The 21,116-nt window shown below is 40.7% G+C and overlaps 1 protein-coding gene across 5 annotated transcripts in view; it reads left to right on the forward strand.

Moving 5' to 3' along the window:
- TOB1 (transducer of ERBB2, 1) overlaps positions 1-21,116 on the forward strand; it is a 109,912-nt gene that overhangs the window by 43,650 nt on the left and 45,146 nt on the right. Inside the window, exon 1 of one of the 5 annotated variants that reach the window (XM_083487259.1) lies at positions 18,162-18,530. The exons of 3 other annotated variants lie outside the window; for them this stretch is intronic. The gene's annotated coding sequence lies outside the window, so the exon portion shown is untranslated. Of the gene's footprint in view, positions 1-18,161; positions 19,123-21,116 lie in introns of those variants that run through there. One more of the 5 variants, XM_083487260.1, reaches the window with a different exon arrangement.

A 21,116-nucleotide genomic window follows, 5' to 3' on the forward strand; every position in this document is an offset into this window, starting at 1 on the left:
GAAGACAGTTTCATTACCATACTAGTAGGCTTTCTGGTATTATTCATTTATTTTTAAACTGTACGGCATACCACCCTTTACCATTGTTTCCAGGGCAGTGTGCAGCAACAAATAAAATAGCATGAAATAATTGTAGCTGCAGGAGGTAGGCTTCAAAAGGCTGCAACCATATGTAAATTTACCTAGGAGTAAGCCCCACTGAACTCACTGGATTTGCTTGTGAGTAGGCATGCATGGTAAAATATTTTAAAATATCTAGAATTTAGTCTCCATCTGGTACCTAAAGGATAATGATGTGGGTTGGTTGCTGAGGTGAGCATCCTTAGGGAGGAAGTAATACAGGTGGGATATTACAGCCTCTAAAGCCCTTTCACTGGTCACTTCACCTCCAGTAGTGGGAGCACCTGAAGGAGGGTTTCAACGACGTTGAATCAACGGATGACTGCAGACATGCATCTAAAGGCACTGTTTTCCCCACAACTTTGGGAGTGAATTACTCAGATCATGTAATGTTCCATTCTAAGCAACAAGTATAAGATAACAAGCTACCCCAAAGTGGCCCCACAAATCCTTTGACAACCATTGCAGGTTTGGAAAATCATACAGAAAGCTGAAAGGGATTGTAGGCTTATTTTTAGTCACATCAAGTCTTTATCTTTAAACAAAAACAAAAACCTTGTGTTTATGTGAGAGCACTGATGAAAAGTGTGGGAGAGCGCAAACACACACAGTTCTTGGCTAAATAATGAAGAATACACTGCTAAATAATAAAATATGCTCACTGGGACATAATGGAACATAAAAAGAAATGCTGAGTGTCAAAGATCAAGCTTCTACTGCAGGTCATCAAAAGTTCAACAGAGTGGATCATATTTCACGTTCCTTGCAGCTGTTCAGACCTAGTTGCAATCAATTGGAATATAGTCTGTTTTTATTCTGGGATTATCCCATAAAAAATTGCAATCTTTAGTCACTTAATCCACCAGAGAGAGATGTTGATTTATAATGGAATGAAATATTCAATCCTTAGCACATGGGGTGTTTTAGAGTTAAAACAACAATTGAGGTTAAACTGCTGTGCAATGTTCCTTCCAGCACTCAGAGCTGTTCCTTCCAGCTTCAGTCCATTCACTTCAGTTTGCAGTGCTGACCTATTGCAGATTTATGATTGGAAGACAGCAATGAAACTTAATGTGTTGCACTCCTCCCAGATCACCTAGATACTGGTTTCCGCATTGCTACTGAAGCAGATTGGCTAGTTCTTGGCTCCCCAAGTGTATGGTTTGGTGGCGGGTTAAAGACCTCTGTGGACTGGGGCCGGACAAGACTGACCAGGCATTTGAGAGATTGAGTCCCTTTTCATGAGTAAACTGTTCATATTATATAGTGCAGAATAAATCCTCCTTGGTGAATAACATTTTTCAACTCACAGCTTAACACAGTTTAAATTAGCAAGGGGCAGCCTTGTTGTCTGGACAGACTAAGTTACCAACTGAATTTGAGCACATGCACACATATCTGGTTACTGAGGATTTATCTGGCTAAGTTTTACCCATTAAATTAATGAGCATGACCAAGGTCCATTAATTTCAATTAGTATATCCTGAGTAAAACTTAGTTTTACTTAGTTGAATACAACCCTGTAATCTTTAATCATATTTGGATAATAGCTATGAGTTAGGGTTTCAAATGGATGTCTCTGTGACCGGAGGTCTATTCAAACAATAATATGCATGTGGTGAATGAAAGCCCTTTCTGTCATGCTAGTTCACCAAATCTCCATAACTGAATAGCAATGCCTATGGCATTGAACACAATTCTTACGTAGGCCTATAGAGAAGCAAGTGGTCCCTAAGGTCACCTGGTCCTAATGCAACTATAGCATTAAAAGCCAGAACCAGCATTTTGAACAGAGACCAGAATCACAAAGGAAGCCAAAGGAGCTGACATAAAGATAGGTGTTATATGCCTTAAGCTGTAATTGCTGTATTTTGCATTAGTGGAAGCTTCCCGACTGGCTTCTAAGGCATCCCAATGTCTAGCAATAACTAAATCATTAATGACTGAGACCAAGTCCGTCTTCATCAAGAAATGCCAATCCTGATAAAAGGCACTCCTAACAACTGCAATCACCTGAGCATCCAGGGGGAGTGATGAATCAAGGAGTACTCCCAAGCCATATACCTGCTACTTCCAAAGGGGAGTGCAACCCCAATCTGGAACATGTTGACTCGCCTTATTTAGATCGCATCTATGCTTGACTAGTAGTACTTGCATCTGCATTCAGTATGTTTGTTAATCCCCACCTGAACTGCAGGAGTTAATGCAATTTAATTTCACAGGGTCATATAGTTTCTGTCAGAATATTCTTCAGATTTTGCTAAAATCCTATGGCTTCTGATGGAGGAAAATTCTACTTTTGAAGCTTACTTACTTGGAAGTAAGAGAGTGCTGAGTTGTGAATCTGATACCAGTGTCCCCCAGCTGATGTCACTATTTTCCTCACAGAGTCATTGCATAACAGTAGAGTGAGTGAGGCTATCTAACAATCAAATTCTCCATGCCATTTCTTTTTAGCAAGGGAAGAATATGATTAGATGCCTCCAGGTCTTATCCCTTACTTTTATATTAGCTGCTAACAGTGATCTCCCCATAGTATGCAGAAAAGTAAAATATGCTGAACATCTAATCAGTGCATTTCTGACTGGTACACACACACACACACACACACACACACACACACACACACTACTTGATACAGGGAACATTATAACTTTCTGAAAAGGATGATACATGTCACACTTATTAGAAACTTTATTATGACCGGTTTTGACTACATTAAATGCAATCCTGCCAACTGAGCTGGAATTCTAGGGCTATGTTTGCACGCCACGTTAAACCGTAGTTAAACTTGTCATGGGCACCACAAAATACCCATTAAACAGAGGGGAAAATAGCAGTGCTCAGACGCTTCCCCTCAAAAAATCCAGGCAAAACATTATCCCCAACCTCACTCCACAGACAAAAAGAGCCTGCAGACACACCCATACCAAAGTGGAGGGGGGCAATAAAACCTTTATTTTTTTAAACAGAAATATTGATTGGGGCAGTGAGCCTTCGGGATGTATCTGAGGGTGAAATGATACCCAAGAACATCAAGTTGGAGACTCCAGGTTTAATGTGGCCTGAAGTTGAACTTAAATCCAGCCAGACTGATCACAGACATAGTCTGATGTATACAGTTCAACAGGACACTACTGGCCACCTTTTCTACAGTGGCTGTGAAACTCTCTGTAGAGGTGATTCTGTCTTACTATTGTTCACCAGAGTTAGGGTATGCCTCTGGGGAAGGGGGCAAACAGTGTACTGTATTGTGACCACCCCCTTGGTTGCAAGACATTGTGTTGTTAACATCGGAATGTATGAACAGCTACATTACTACAAGTAGACATCTCTGCAATACCATAAAAGATTATTTGTTCTCACTTTTGCAATGAACCAAGTGTCTAAAAAGCAACCGAGATTACACAGCCTTACTTGCAAAAAAGGAGAGAGACATTTGATGATTGCTGAAAGACAGTTATAATTCTGAAGTCGGAATAGCTTTAGGAACAAAACACCTCAGCACTTTTTCTGCAAAGGTCACTTAAATCTATGGGGAAATTAATACTGTATTATGTTCCAAGGATGCTATGAAGTGATTTTGTCATCTAGCCGCCTTCTTTTTTTTTAAGTGAAAAAATCTAAATTGTCTTCCAGAAGCCAGTTCTCTGGAGACAAGGCTGATGCTAATTTTAGTCACTGTGTAAACTAATGTTCTGTCGTTCAGTTATTTAAGTTCCAACATAAATTTACCTCCCAGTTGCTCCTTTCTACTGAGCTTTTATCCTAAGGGGCTTACATTTACAGATAAAAAATTAAAGTTTGTAACTGGAAATACACATTTAAAAAATCCTCATTATTTGATCCTTGTACTATAAATCAGGAAATATCCATCTCCCTTGGGCCCATTAGAGGCTTATTTAATATTCAAGGCATGTGTGGCAAATGGCTTATCCCTAGTCGGTGACTCCCAAGATGGCTTCTATCTGAAGCCACCATGAGGCCAGGCACTAAGCCTAGTTCAGGAATTGCTGTGCTGACAATCAGCTAGGATGAAGATAGCATAGCCTGGTGATTAGCTGTTCTTTGTGTGGAATGCAGCTCCTGAGACAATAAAAGCAACCCTGGGTTGTGTGACCGGAGCAATTGAGACAGCGGGTGTACTGGAGATGGGGCAGTTTCTAGGGCCTGTCTGGCTCCCCTAAAACAATGTGGAGAGCAAGAGGAGAAAGCCTTGGGAGAGTTTCTGTGAGAATTTCCACAATGGCAGAGTTACACTGTGCTCAAGGCCTGTGTGCCCTTTAACTGCCAAGATTTATATAAGCAAGTGTTAATGTATACACAATCCACAAGAATAATGAGCTGGTTATTTTCCTGTCCAGGTGTTCAGGAATACAGCCTACTGAGCTAGAATAGTAAATATAGATAAGAACAATGGGTTTTAAATAGAGGGCACACTGTTCCTTGCTATCAGCCCATGCAAATATTGCAGATATGTGTGTGTGCGTGTGCGCATCCATGCACACTCACCTAGCTTGCACATGCTCATTATTTTCAGGCCTCCTTTACTCAGAAGGATAATCCACACCAGAAGCTTCCATGTGTCAGTATGAAAACAAACATATAGGATACTTTTTAACAATCAAATAGGAAAATGGGAAACTTATATATAAAAGCACCTTATATGGGCTACATACTTTACATTAATTAAACTCAAATCCTTGACCACAGACTCATCATCTAAAAGCCAGCTTCAGTGTAAAGGAAAGCAAAACAATTTTTAAAAACCCTGTGAAAAATCAGAATTTTATATCTTTAAAATCAGACTTCAATCCTAAAAGCACTTACTGGAGATTTGGTCCCATTGAGCTGAATGTAATTTACTCTGAATAAACATGTTTAAGATTACTTTGCTAGGCTGTGATCCTACACACACCTACCTGGGTGTAAGCACCAGTGACGCTTACTTGTGGGTAAACATTTATAGGATTACACTGCCTGTTATTTCTTGCAAACAGTTTTGAAAGTGGGTTGAAAAACTGCAGAATCCTTTGTCCTTTGTCCTCTGCCAGCACAATTCCACAGAATGCATGCAGAACTGTTATTTAAAAGTTCCCTAGTCCTAGGAAATACCACAACACAGTTATTACTACTGTACTACTTCTGGCATTTTCATATTGACATGACTACCTGTCTTGCAGAAGACCTATAAGCAATCTAGCCACCCTGACTGTCCACTGGAGGTCACTGGTTCTTTGCAGTGACAGTACTGTTTTGGGGACTGAATAGATTGGTTGTAGAATAGAATTGTGGACAATTGGGGCTGTTTCTGTGGGTCCCTTTAACACTTATCTATGCAAACCTGCGGGCACTTTGAAGATGGTGCCCAGCGTTGTGGTGGCTGCTGTTGTATGGTGTGATCCCACACTGGAGGGGATGTATGTGTGAATAACATGAAATTGTGGGTGGGGGCAATCGTTCAGCACTTGCCAGGAGGGATCAAACTATACACACACACACGAATAGGGTATGTGAATAGGACACTTGTTATAGGAGTATGAGAAAAGTAATATTCAGTGTTCTGAACCTTGGGAAGTTAAGCATTTGAGGGACGCTGTAGATATGAGAAGGAGCCTTTTTCTAGTGGGTGTTTTACAGGCAAGATGAGCCACTAACCTTTATGGACATCTGTATTCTATTTTCGTTTACTTATGTGTGTCATTTGATAGCCATCTTGGCTGCTCATTAACTTCAGCTGCTCTGTAGAACATGACTGAGGAAGTTCCTCCCTGAGGTCTCAGTAAGGAAAAGTTGAATGGTGGTGTTGGAACTGCAGCCTCAATACTGAGGTGTTACAAATTCCATATGTGCCGAGTGAAGTTGAAATAAGATAGAGTGGACATTTGTACGCTCACTTTCCATATCAAGATGATCCAGTGGTATTAAACTCTCTTTGTTAATCTGCCCCTTTCAAATTTCATTGCAGTCAACACAGCAATGCACTTAGGAAGCTGATTTCAATATAGTCTGGAAATACAAAAAAAATTCTATTAGATTATAATTTGTGGGAGGAGAAAAAGTTCTGAAATTTAGCAGTGAATCCACTATGGAAGTGCTATGCACATTTTAGGCAGACGTACAGCCTTCTCCACTAAATCAAGCATGTGGGAAGCTTATTATGAGCACGCATCAATGCAGTAAAACCTCAGTGACCCCTCTTTTTATAAGTACATCTTTGAGTGCTTGTACAGAGTAAGTAGAACTACATCAAGGCTCAGGTCAATATGATGCAGTAGCGGAGAACTGTTGTATTAAAGCTGCTTTATGCAGACTAACTTAGCGACCAGAAAGGAGGATGCAATCACAAGACATTGTTGCTTTCACAAATGTGGTTTTGGATTAGAGCTGCCAGACACAAGATGCTTTGTGCTCAGCAAAGATGGCAGAGGCATTGTGCTTGAAAGGCATCTCCTCGAAGTAATTGAAAATTACATGCAGAACGATTATAGGTTGGATGTGTACCAAAGGGTAGGCACCAACAGAAGAAAGCTTTGCATTGATTAGATTCTCTTTAACTTAAGCTGGTTAGAAATACTATATTCTTTTCTTCTGCCTGCCCTTTAAAGCACTTGGCAATATTTCCTTGCAACCCATGAATAAGAGACAAAGATTCTTCACCATGAAGACACTTGTCAGAAAAATGGTTGCTGGGGAAAGCATGTGTGAACTCACATGCTGATTTGTGATTGCACATGCAAACTTGGCTAAGGAAACAAGCAAGCTAGGAAAGGGAAAAGGTCGCAGAGAGAGATCCCACCCTGAAAAAAAGCAGTTTCTTGAGACCTTGTATACAGTGGTACATCGGGTTACAAACACTTTGGGTTACAGACTCTGCTAACCTGGAAGTAGTACCTCGGGTTAAGAACTTTACCTCAGGATGAGAACAGAATGAGGCCCCATTAGTTAAAGTAGTACCTCAGGTTAAGAACGGTTTCAGGTTAAGAACAGACCTCCGGAATGAATTAAGTTCATAACCAGAGGTGCCACTGTATTTTCAGTAGAAGACTCTTCCTTGGGCAACTATTTCCTGAAAAGAGCAGCTTGAAACAGTCACACTGGGTTTGCTAAAATATCTCCTAGGTCCTAGGACAACTCTTGGGGAACTTTTGCTAGGTTGAAAATAAATGCATGAATTTCACTTCCATAATGTGTTTACATATGCATGAAGTGTGTGCTCATATCTGCAATTTTGTTGCTCCTCCAACCTGCTACCAGCAACATATACCCCCTTTTGTGTCATCGTCCCCTGACCTCTGGCACTGCTGGAATGTATCATTTAACTGTGATCATGCTTGCCTGGATGGAGAGATGTGTGTGTATGCCAAGGCGGGAGTCAGGTACAGGTCAGCAGTAACTCACAAGGTGTCAATGAAGTTAACTCTTTATTCAAAGAAACAAAACAGCTCAGGCCTCATGAGCACAGCGACTATATCCTAGTAGGGTGTAGCAGCATGCTTCTTCTTCACAGTAAGCTGTGGTTTATGTCTTACTTTGGCTGACTGTGACATGCATACCAGTCTACTGGTTTCCCAGCCTGACAACAGTCATGTCCTAGCAAATCATGACTACTGTGCCTCTCCAGTAAAACAAACAAACAAACAAACAAACAAACAAACAAACAAACAAACACATTTTTATTCTATTCCACTTAAAGCTAGTTGTGTGACTAGGGAAGTTGCTGAAGTTTGTAATTACTTGGCTTGGAATTTGAATTTGTCCAGCTTGTTAATACTCAGCTCTGTTATAAATCAAGTGTAATTTCACCCAGACTTTCTTCCCTGGCTGAGAATGCAAAATGAGATTCTGCACGTGTGAGATCAGCATTCAGGCTGCTTTTGCTTGTGCAAATGTTCTTTAGGTTAGCCCCATTTGTTGTTGTTGTTTAGTACTTAGAGGCTATGGGGATGAAACTCAGTCCCAGTTCTGTCTACTCCAATGGAAAGTAGCTCTCCAGAGGTCTTTCACAGAATCTGCTACCTGATCTGTATACAGAGGTCACACAGTATGTCATGTCCAGTTGTGATCTTTCTGGTGCTATACAGGAAAGGAAAATTAAACTCAAAATTTAATTGAGGGGGAGTGGGGGCTCTTTTCAAGCTAATGTATGGGTGCCCTGTTTAAAACCAAACCATTGTGTAAGCAGACCAGCCTTGATATAGATGAACCATATGGTTACTTTTCCTCATTCTGATTTTATTTAATTTTGTTTTACATTTACCTTTCCCATGTGTTGCAGAAGGGTTGAAGCTTTATGGTTGCCTCTGAGATCACATTTCTCTCTCTCTCTCTCTCTCTCTCTCTCTCTCTCTCTCTGTGCTCCCAAGTTCATGAAAATCAACAGGAGGAGCCACAGTGATGTGTATACCAGTGTTCCATGCCTCAAAATTCAGAACATCTTACTCAGAAGTAAGTCGCACTGTTTTCAGTAGGATTTATTCCCAGGAGTGTAGGTATCAGCTTGTTCTGTTAATCTCTTTGGGTTACAGTCCTTAGAGAAGACAATGCGAGCGTGTCATAGAGCAAGTCTAATAACTTTTTAAAGATAGATCAAGCACTGAATACTTTAACCTTCTCCCATCCCCATCCTTTTCCTTTTCTTTGAAAATGTCTGTTTTGGGGTTGGGTGGGGGAAATGTTTGCTTTTAAATAGTATTGTTTGCAGCAACTACATTATAAAAGTTTTGGCAGCTGTTTTTAACTGTGGGGTTTTGCAGGAGGAGAGAAGTGCACACAGCATTGTATTTATAGGCTTCTGTAGGATTAAATACAATGTGTGGGTGTGTGCAAACAATATGATTGCTGTAGTTTTGTGCTTGATTTCTTTTTTCTTTTTTAACGTTCCTTATGTAACAAAAACAACTCAAGAATTAAGTCCGTATGAACACTAGACTCGTTTTAAAAAATATATCTATTTGAGCTTCCATAAAATTATTCATGGTTATACCCTCTATACTGTATTGTGTATATTGGAGAGATTGGGATGGGGGAAGGTGGTGTTCACACAAGCCACTATAGGCACATCTTTTTTATTAGGCTCTGTTTGCACAGGTGCTGGGTAATTATTTTGTGTGTGTATGTTTTGTACTGTGAGGCTGAATTGTCCTGAGAGTTGCTGTGGCATAGTGAATACAGTGTTGGATTTCAACCAGAGAGGCTTGTGCTCCAGGCCCAGGAATGCAGGCTATTGGGAGCAAAAAAAAAAAAAAAGCAGAACAAAACCCACACAAAGAGACTGGGAGTGGGTGAAATCAGGGCCACAACTTACAATCATAAGTGGCATTAGTATTGGGCAAAGTTCCTGGCTGGATACTCAGAGGGTTTGCTGGTGAGCAGAGACCTGACCCAGTGCAGCCCATTCTGGTGGGGACTCTCGCCAGAACCTGGGAACCTTGGGCAAATATCACTCAGCTTCACAGCATTGTCACGATAATAAAATGGGGGAAACTCATCTCTGCCACCCTAAGCTCCTTTGAGGATGGGCAGGTTATAAATAAAAAATATTTATTTAGCAGGAATGGCGTTAGATGAAGGAACACCATAACAGACTAATGCCTAAAGGGACTTTTTCCATAGTGGTATCCCAGCTATAGAACTCCCACCATGTCTAGTGCAGACTTTGTTCTCATTTAGGCACAGGCTAAAAACATGGTTATTTGGTAAGGCTTTGGGAAGTAACTGAATGTTTCAGCTGGAACGGGATGTTTAGAGTCTAATGATGTGCCTTATCTCTGTCTTTTATCTGCTTTTCTATTTTAATATTGTATTTTAACAAATGTTTTACTGGATTCTTCACCTAAGAGATGGCCTATACTTTTAATAATAAAGCAAGTGGTGTGGAATCTGCACTGATTCCCATCTGCAGTGCTCTGACTGACAGGAGCAAATACAGGTGGATGACGCTTGCAGTGGATCTGATCCTTGGGTTTCTGCCAAGAGGACACATGCACCTTATCTCCTTCTGCCTCAGCCTATCTGGATCATTTCATAGCCAGCCTGAATGTCACATAGTTCTAAGATTATACCCTTCTAGCTGACCTGGAAACAAACAGACCAGACAGAACTGATAGAGAATTAACTGCATAGCACAGCCAGTTTGGAAAGAATGCATTGTTCTGTCACAGTCAGGAGTCCTAGCTGGGAGACAGGGCTCCAGCCAGCTGGGAGCTTGTACTAGGGACAGAGACTAGGGAATACCAGATCACGTATCACTAGCACTAGCTCAGTCAAGCATAGGTCATGTTCCAGCAGGGCAAGGTCAAACACAGCAGAGCGTAAGTCCATATAAGCAAGGTCTGACAAATCAGAGGTCAAAGTCCAAAAGGCAAAGAAGCAAGCTATGTAGCGCCTGGATAGCTCCAAATTGTACCTAGGCTGTTCATCAGACAAGGCAGGCTTAAATATTGCTCCAACAACCACTGCGGGTGGCGCTGTGGGTTAAACCACAGAGCCTAGGGATTGCCGATCAGAAGGTTGGCGGTTCGAATCCCCGCGATGGGGTGAGCTCCCATTGCTCGGTCCCTGCTCCTGCCAACCTAGCAGTTTGAAAGCACGAAGTGCAAGTAGATAAATAGGTACCGCTTCAGCGGGAAGGTAAACGGCGATTTCGTGTGCTGCTCTGGTTCACCAGAAGCGGCTTAGTCATGATGGCCATGACCCAGAAGCTGTACGTCGGCTCCCTTGGCCAATAAAGCGAGATGAGCGCCACAACCCCAGAGTCATCCACAACTGGACCTAATGGTCAGGGGTCCCTTTACCTTTACCTATTGCAGCTTGTAAAACAGTGATTTAATTGCCCCCCAAACCTCAGGCTTTTATATACATTATTTACACAATGAGTCCCGTCTAATTGGCTGGTTCTGCTTTCCTCCTGGAGCCTGATTGGTCTTTTCCTGCAGGCCAATCAGTTGTTGCATTCTACGATCCTACCAGCCTAATAGGTTGATTGACTTCCTCCTGGAGCCTGATTGGTCTTCTCCTGCAAGCCAATCAGTTGTTGCATTCTAGGATCCAACTTGCCTATTGTTCTAGGATCCAAGCTTAGTACATAACACTCCCTAAGCGCAGTCACTAATTAGGATCATGCCAAGTGTTCATAACTGCCTTGTCATTGAAAGCCCTATAAAACCTACTATTCTCTGTTAGCGATGTTGGAGAAATCTGCTGTAAGCAGACAGATACAGAAATTCCCTCGTCTTGCACTTGCTTGTTAGGATCGAATTCCTTCTAGCGAATGCAAGCAGCATTGTTGTCAAGGGTCTTGTCCCCACACCCTTAAGTCCACAGGTTATACTTAATTAATGATGTATTTTACTCTTCTTTGGGATGGCTAAAAAAGAAATCCCATGATACATCAAAAACCACACATTATTCTGTGCACCTATATGACAGACCCAAAATGAACACTTTTGCTGTGGGTGTTGAACTGACTGTCCAGCTTTTCTGTTTTTAACAGGAAAAAATGTTTTACTTTCCCCCACCAAAACAGAAATGGCCGTGTGTGTGTGTGTGTGTGTGTGTGTGTGTGTGTGGAATGTGTTGGGAAATTTCTACACCAGCTCTTAATCCCATTAATGCTCTTGCTGATTTCATACCACTCATGTTTTTAAAGTTGGTTTTAGCCTGGGTTCTTTTGGTTGATTGTAATTTACTTCTAAACAAAGTGTACTGTTTTTTCCCTTCTTCTTGTATTGTAACCCCCTCCCCCTTGGATATTCTACAGGCAGGGATATACTTTAAAATAAGAAATGAGTAAATTGCAGGGTAGTGATAGCCTGCAATAGAATACCATGATTTAAAAAATGAACTTGCACTCTGAGTTTTGCCTAGCTTCCATTAATACTCTGTGGGAACTTTATACATGATCATAAACACCTATAGTTCTGACAATACCATGGTGATGTTCCTTTAGTTATGCATTCTTCTAAAATTAATATATTTTAAATTCTGTACCTCTCTATATAGTGTAACTCTGCTTTGCTAGAGGCGCCTTAGCTGCTGGCCATATTCAGTAGTACAGGGATAACTGTCAGGAGAATCTCTGATGCTATTCATGTTGTGATATCACTCATCCATTACCAGTGCCTCCAGTAACCCAGTATTTTCTGATAGTATCAAGAAGCTGCCTCCGGTGAAAAATACTGGCTTGTTGTACCAGAATGCCTTGTAAAAAACCATCAGCACTGCAGAAGGCAATTCACTCATTTGCAACAGAAAACTCCAGTTGTTACCCTGGCAACCAACCAATGAATTAGTCGGCATTATAATTATGAACACACCATTTTTTAGCAGCTTCAGTAGCACTTTAACAGGGTTTTTCCTCTTACTATTATTTTTGTAAGATATAAAGTAGAAACAAAAAAGAGAAAGGGGATTACAGAATTTATACAATATTTGGTATACCCTAATATACGGTACTCATTTGTATGTTTTTTTAATCTTGTTCCAGTATAGTCACAAAAGGACTCCAGTCGTCCATAAGTGAGAACTGTGTATTTGAAAAGAATTATCAAAGTCTGCCGTACACAAGCCTAGGCAGTGTGTCTAGAGGTCCTCCTGGCTGCCCAGATGACAAGATCCCCTTCTTGGCCTCGATGTTGTGGTCCAAAGGAAAGCAGAGCAAAACATTTGGCACCAGCTTAGCTGCAAGAGTTGCTAGAAGGAGGTGTACAACCATATTAAAACTGCAGAATCTCCTTCAGTCTAGATGAGCTTCTAACCTTTCCTTATCAGCTAAATGCCAGATGCTGAGTCAAAACAGGTTCTCTTCCAGCACCTGTCTTTCAATTAAAATCTGTGGCTTTTAAGCCCAAGTAAAAGTAAAGCAGATAAAACAGATATTGCCTGTATGTTGCAACTAATATTGACAACTGAGCCAACTGACTTTAAAACTATTCAAAATAAAAACAAATTAAAACAGATGAGGAGCTCAAGGACAAGCAGCCTTACTCATTGCCATCTTCAACTGGAAGTCTTGTTATTGTGGCCTATGGGGCTCGTGGTAATCATGGTCCAAAACATTTAGGGAGCCCCAGGCTGGTGAAATTGCACAAAGTAGCATATGGTGCAAAACTAAGGCAGAATAGCCTATCCTTTCTAAATTGGTTTAAAATTCAAACACAAAAATATTTCAACGGCCCTCCTGATGTGTATTGCTCAATCCCCAAACATGCAGTGAAAGTTACAGAATCCTTTTGCCAGCTTTTATTTTGGCACACTAGCAGGGGGAAAATCCCAGCTGAATCTGCAAGGCCACCACTGTTGAACAAGTGACTACTGGCAGCATATTTTTAGATGAGCTATGGTTCTCTGTGTTGTTTTTTTCAAAGATCCCGGTTATTTGAAATGATTTAAGCTGTGGGATATGGTGCTATCCTACCAATATTTATACTTTGTTCATATATGTCTGAGCTACCAGATTTACTACTTGCAAAGTATATCCAAGTGTATTTTTGGTTTAACACATGGGGAGATGTTCTGCAACAAGACTGTCTGGCCACGCAGTAAGAACTAGTATGCAAGCTATATGAGCTATGTAATGAAAACCATTGGGCTGGATGCCGTCCATGAGCCTAGTCCAGTTCTCTAGTGCATAATGAGACCAAGATGCAGGTCCAGTCATAAATCTGTCTGCTTCTTAACAGTGAAATATATTGTTTTTATAAAGCTTTTATGGCTGAATGTGCAGTTGTGTGAATCTTTCGCTTTGACTGCTTCTTTAATGAAAAGCAGCATTGGATGCGAAAACCAAGACCAGGAAGAGAGGGGAGGTTGCTCAACCCCTTTTCACTTGTCTATTCAAAAGCTCTCCCCTCACAGCTCTTTTTCTTTCCACTTAGAAAAAGATATGAGAACCCTGTGTCTTTTCCCTTGTGGCTGGTAAAGCAGCATGAAGAAGTGATTTTGAGTGAACTGGCAAAAGCCCTTAAAAAGGGCAAAGAACAGGCAAAGGAGGGGTATTGCCCAGGAAGTGAGTGTTGCCAAGTGAGAGCCCCAAGGACCAGATAGAGGTCCCTGGAGGGCTGCCTCGCGCCCTTGTCCCTGAGACTATTGTGATGTTTAGCAGCAATATTCCTAACAAATTAATCATATAAGTTTGTTGCAGAGCCCAGTTCAAAGTGCTAGTTGTCCCGTTTAAAACCCTAAACAGAGGGTTATCTGAAGGCCCACTTGCCACCCTGTTATCTGCCCAGCCATTGAGGGTATCACTTGGATTTATGTCCCAGCATTGTCTGAGGTTTGGCTAGGTGTTCAGGACAAGGCCTTCTCAGCAGTGGCACCTCTGTCCACTCTTTGGACCTCCTTCCCTCAGGTGGTGCATTTGTCTCCCTCCCTTTTTTCCCTTCAATGGATGATAAGCTTTTTATGATGACTGAGGCTTTCTCTTGTTTTCTCCCACATGTTTGCTATGTTTAATCTGTGAATGAGGCTATTGCTAGGTTGTTGGTTTTTTAGATTTGTTTGGTTTTGATGTTAGTAGTGCTGTATTTTGTTATGCGCTTTTAACTCCTTGCCTGCTTGCTATGAGAAAAGTGCATTATTTGTACTTTTGGCTGAAAAGTACAAATAAATATTAACATAACATATAAAATTTCCTATGACATTTCAGATACATGTCACTTGTAAGAGTTCATCATGTCAGTGCATTCTAGAGCCAGTAATTTGTTAATTTGACACATTTCAGTTGTGCAGTGCAGTAATCAGTTTAAGCTTTGCCTTGCCAAATATAGCTCACTGAGTATTTTCAGATTATGACTTTACCCAGGGTGTTACTACAGGAAAAGACTCTCCTGCTATAAAGGTCTCCCTTGACTAAGTGAGCATCCTGTGAAAGATGTCACAATGTGCATAGTTTCAATGCATTATGTTGATATACCACTCATCCATAGGAATGGCAAAGTTATTTCCAGAAGGTGAAATAATCTGATAAACAAAGGGAATTTGCAAAGGCAGCCACTGTGAAATATGGGTATAGCTGGAATAAATTAATCAACAAAGAGCTATTGGTATTTAGGTGTTGTGTTGATGAAGCTTCAGTCCTATATCCTTTTACCTACAGTAACTCCAGCTGAACACATTGGGCCTTACCTCCACATCAGTGAATGCTTCATATATGAAGAAACTACTAACCTTGTTTCCTGAAGGCAGTACCCCCTTTGAATTTTCGCCTCCTTACTCTGCCTTTAAAAAAACACAACAGCCAGCAACCCTTCTGCTCTGGGCAAATGTACAAAACCAACATGATGAGCAGTTTATTTTGCTTGTAGACTCACTACTGAGCACTATAAAGAGCCATGAATATTTAAACACTGGCTGCCTAGTCATCTTCTGTTTGCATTCCACTGAACATTCTACTGATGTAGCACGCCAACAGGGATGTTTGCGGGAGCATAAAAGAGAATGTGAAAAATATATATTAAAGCAATGTGTTTGTTCTAAGAGTATTCACTCCCGCAGAGGAAAAAGACTAGCCTTTCTTTCAGCCTGCGTGTGTTTGCAGCAACCAGGTTGGCAGTCAATGCCATGTCCAAGTTCCAAGTGAATTTTGAGCAATTGCATTTTCTCTCGGTTTCAGGTCACTGAAGTTTTTCCCCCCAGCTTCAAAACCCATGCAAGGCAAATGAACCTGAGTCTCTGCCAGCTTTATTTTGGAGCATAAGTAACCTGGACATTTTGCCAGCTGTTGCTTATGCTTTCATGGGAATGTTTTATATAGTGCAGGTGATGTGTACAGATACACAATAGCTGTTCCTTCTATGAAATATGCAGCATTAGATATCAGAATATTGATTTCAGCCAGACATTTAGGGTATTTTCAGACTTGAGTTTATTGAGGAATTGGTGATGTTCATGCATGCAAGAGTATTGGAGTCTACACAACATTGTCATCAAAATGCCAGCCTATGCTTTTTTAATGGTTGTAGAGGAGGAAGCGCTGAATGACATATTGTTTGCCAGTTAGCTCATTCTGTCTACCTTTCTGGTTTTTTGCCTTAGCAGCAGCTGGCAAAGGCTTCTACATGAAAGAGAACAGGTTAATGGTTTGGGAAAGTCAATAGGAAAGTTTCTTAAGGACATTCTTAAGGATATCAGAAGGATCAGCTGGCATTAAAAGCGCCACTGGATTTAAAATATTTATATCTCACTTTTCTAGTTATATTGTTTCTTACAATAAAGTGTGGACACTTTCTGTGGTTGCTCCCTAGTCCTAGAATTGCCTCCCAAAGAAGTTAGTCTAGCCCCATCCCGGATAGTTTTTAGGTGGATAGTAAAAATTATGGTTTATTTTGTCTCGTTTTCAGTGGTTTTAATTTCGCTGCTTTCTTTGCTTTTACCCTTTCTTTGCTCTTAATTTTTGCTTAAGTGCTAATAATTTATTAAATTGATGAATGGTTTTATTGTTTTAGCGTCACAAGTATTGCTTGGTTGGCCCTTGTTTAAGAATGAAGAGAGGCTTAGAAGCGCTCTGAGAAATAATTTTTTTTTTAAGTGTAGAAAACATCGCCAATCAGGAAAATGGCACCACGTGGCAACCTCAGAATCAGCAGTGGCATGTGAGGAGGGTGGAGCGGCAGTGTCACCCTCTCAGTGGCAGTGCTGTGTTCACCAGGATGAGGATGGGTGAGATGGCATCAAGATTGGGGTCGTTTCAGGTTGCTGGCATCTCCATGGGTGTGGAGGTTCCCCAGATAAGTAATGTGTAAAAAAGAAAGAAAAAGCATATACTAGGGTAAAATGTGCATAAAAATGCATACATTAGTGAAAACAACATACAAAAATGCATTATATTAAGGAAGATTGCTTTGCAAAAGTGTGTGGGTTAGGAAAAATTGCATACCTATATATTATGAGTATATTATGAGACTGGCATTTTGAAACGTTGCTACATTTTCATGAAGACTTTTTTTAAGCAATGCGGAAAAGTGGAGAGCTGAACTTACGACTGGAAAAATGAAAAACTAAGAGAATCCAAAATGATCAAATTTTCCTATCCCTACAAGTATGAAAGAATATCTGTGTTTGAACGTATGAATGAATCTGAACCTTATAAATGAAACTCGAAATGTAGTCGAAAAGTTGAATAAAGGATTAGGGAATGAAGATGAAAAGCCTTCAGGACAACCATTTTTTAAATGCCCCAGCAATGGGTGAATGAGTGTTTTGAGGTTATTCAGTCAAAAGTTGTCTTTCATAAAAAAAGCACTCTGTACCTATTACTTACCCGTGGCATTAGCTGATCAAAGAAGCTGTGCAAAGCCAATGTAAACATTCTGATTCCGTATAGAAAGCACTTGTTATCAGGGATGTGTTGGGATTGGAGTTCATAGCACAGAGGATTATTTATCCAGTATGACGATAATTTTTCGTTGGCCCACACTGGATTTTCCAAAGCTGAGAAATGAAGGTCAGGAAGTAACTCTATCTGGAGTTATTTATAAACCAGGTGCTTGCCACTTATAATAGTGACATTTGACATGGGGAGTTGTGGTGGGGGCGGCACACCAGTGGTGTGTATTGATTACCAGCAGTTTAACAACCGCTTCCTTTCAGGACCTCACCAAAGGGCTAAAATGTGAGAAAGGGTGAATTGGGCTGCTGATACTCAGTGGCAACACTGATAAATGTAACTCATTGAAAAATGCAATCTAGACAGACATGATCTGCCTAGACTAAAGGCATCTTTCATTCACATCCAAATAATTTATTTTTCTTTCCTTAAACTGGATTGATGTCTTGCCCTCAGCTTAATTATTTCCTTGGGGCTTTGTGTTTATGTGAAGTTGTTTGTTGTTTTAAGTTCTAGGCAGATCAGAACTGTTTAAATGTGGTCCTAGTCAAAGATTTTGTGTTGAGGATCTTGGAAAGAGCACTGTGTACATACCTAGCAGGCCAGCTCAAGCAACCGTCTCATAAAGCTTGTGCCAAAGCTCATCCCATATAATTTGTTGACACTCAATAGTGAGCAATGCCTATTGCTTTAGCACTGAGGTTCTCAGGCTTCATGCTCCTTCATGCTACCATTAGGCAGAGTGAGGTGGCCACTTCAGGCCGCTGATTTGACTGTTGTGCAAGGGCAGCTAATTTTTACTTAAAGTAAAGTTAAAGGGACCCCTGACCATTAGGTCCAGTCATGACTGACTCTGGGGTTGCGGCGCTCATCTCGCTTTATTGGCCGAGGGAGCCAGCATGACTAAGCCGCTTCTGGCAAACCAGAGCAGCGCACGGAAATGCCGTTTACCTTCCCGCCAGAGTGGTACCTCTTTATCTACTTGCACTTAACGTGCTTTCGAACTGCTAGGTTGGCAGGAGCAGGGACTGAACAACAGGAGCTCACCCTGTCACGGGGATTCGAACCTCTGATCTTCTGATCGGCAAGTCCTAGGCTCTGTGGTTTAACCCACAGCACTACTTACTTCATAGTTATATTTTTACTTGCAGGCAAGGAGAGAGGTACTTGTGGGATTATCTACATCAGGTGCCAAAATGAACTTGCTGGCTTGGTTGCTCTATACCTTACTGTTGGGGGGGAGAGGGGGCACCATTTTCTCTTCTGCCTCAGGCAGTGAAATGTCTTGGGCCAGCTCTGTCTGAGAAGAGACCGTTATTCCTGTTTATACTGTATCAGCAATGCTAAAGAGAGAATTAAAATGGATTTCCCTTTCCAAAGTTTATTTTATTTCTTAGCTCACTCCTCATTGGTAGGAGGTCAGGGTACAACATAAAATAAGTTATAAAATAAAAAAACAGTAAAACAAAAAGAAAAATTATGAAATACACTGTAAAACAAAGACAACTAAGTACAGCTATAGACAGATAGGGAGGCTAAAATAATTTAAGCAGCGCACCACACATTATCCGTATACATGTGTGTATGTGTGAGGTTCCAGTTTCTATCCTCACCCTTCATTTTTGTGATGAATTAAGATGGCTATCCTATCACAAGTATTTTATCTGAAAGTAAAGGTAAGTTTTATTTGTTCTTTTATGCTTTACCATATTGGCTTATGGCCAAGCCTCAGGCCATCCTCATTCTGCTGCTTTTAAAAAACCATACAAATGTTGCCTGTCATATTAATACAATGGGCTGGAGTCAAGCTGCTTTCTATTTATAGCTTTCTTGGAACTAAGAAAATGAGACAAACTGAAAATATATGCTTAATCACCCCCAGGAAAAGCTACCATTATATTTTTGGTTGCATAAGCATACTAGATTGGAAAATCTGGGATCTGTTCAAGACCTTTTGACCAGAGCTTTGCAAGTGCAGAAAATTAAAAACACAGACAGATGGGGATTAGAGTTGAGCATCGGGAGAATAATTTCCTTTTTTAATTTTAGTTCCACCCATGTATAAAAAGTATTAACAGCCCAGTTATGTAACTTGCATCAAAGCTCAACTATATATGGAACAATAATGCTAAGTGTAATTAAGTCATTACACATTCTGTGTTTGTTTTTATGGAGAGGAGATTATTTTCACATGCATGAAGAAAATGCACCAAGCATCCAGAAAGATAAACAGATGGGCCAAAATCACTCATCCAAACTTTTTTGGATGTTGAGAGTTTAGATACCCAGTGCTTTTTTGTGGGGGTACTCAAGGGTACACAGTACCAGTGCCTTTTTTCTTTCAAAGTTGAAGACGGTTGGGGAAAAGCAATTTTGCAAGAGATACAAAGAAGAAAGAAACACCTGCTTCTTGTTCCCTTAAGAAACCTCTCATTTTAAAACAGGATTTTCTCCTTACAATCATGTTGCATACACAAACAGAAAAAACTTACATGTTCAAATTCATCTGAATTCAGTTTTAAGAAATGAGAAGTCATCCAGGAGGAAACAGAGCATGTATATAAATATTGTAGCTAAGAAAGCAAGAGTAAGATGAGGCGAACAGCAACAGACTTGACGATCATCAGCACACAAATAATCCTGGAAACAAAACACCCCCCCCCCCAAAAAAAAATCCCCCTGCAAAATATTAGATGCAGAGGGGAAATATAATGTTAACAAAGAGATTGAACTGTGGACAAAACTTTCAGGAACAGGAAGGACCACAGAAAAGCTGGAGAGAGAGAACTGCTCACAGAAATCTTGAAGGAGTTACCTAGCTTTTTAAAATAATAGCAGATGGCTATACTAAGGACCATCAATTATACTGCAGTCCTCTGCCCCCACCCTGCCAGCTTATTTCCTTCTCATTAGAATCAATGAGAGGGAAACTTGTCATAACTGGATGGTGAGGAAGGAAAGATGCAACACGGCTCTTTTGCCCTGTTGGTACAAACCGAGCAGAATACAGGAAATGGTGCTTTGCCTGCCTTTGGCTCCATCTCCCCCTTTTTGGGTATTGCCCTGCCTGAGTTTTTTTCTAATAACCTTGCTGAATCCTTTTACTCTGCAGTCATTGGTTTTGTGAGAATTTTCTCCTAAGATTTTGAATTGAATCAAATTAACTCTAATTTCAGAGTAGTTACTTGTCTGCCATGAAGGTCATGGGACTTTCCCCTTGTGTGTATCATAACACTTCAGAGCTGATTCCTCACACCATGCTTTCAACCACATTTAGGTAATTTTAGACTCTGGACTTAATCTTATGGGGATTCCCACCCCCCTCCGACTTTAGATGGTCATGTGTACTACGTAACTTGCTTCAAAATGTGGTCAGCCAGTCATTCTATGGTTTTTGGAGGCCCTCTTTTTGCTCATTCTTCTGAGCAGGGGGTCCTGGAACTCTGCCCAAAAGTCCCACCCTGATGTCATCATCACTGTTCAGTGTTCACATAGGCATGATGGTGGTAGTTTGCCTTTGAGAACAGGAAGGCAAAACTTTTGTGTTGTAACACCAAAGGATAAAAAAATCCAGACAGACATGTCTATGTTAGCCTGTTGTAGCCAAAACAGCAAAAGGACTTGTGGCACCTAAAAGACTAGCCAAATTATTGTGCCATAACCTAAGAGA

Source organism: Podarcis liolepis (genome assembly GCF_965112155.1).
Source record: "Podarcis liolepis genome assembly, chromosome: 2".
Lineage (NCBI taxonomy): Eukaryota > Metazoa > Chordata > Lepidosauria > Squamata > Lacertidae > Podarcis > Podarcis liolepis.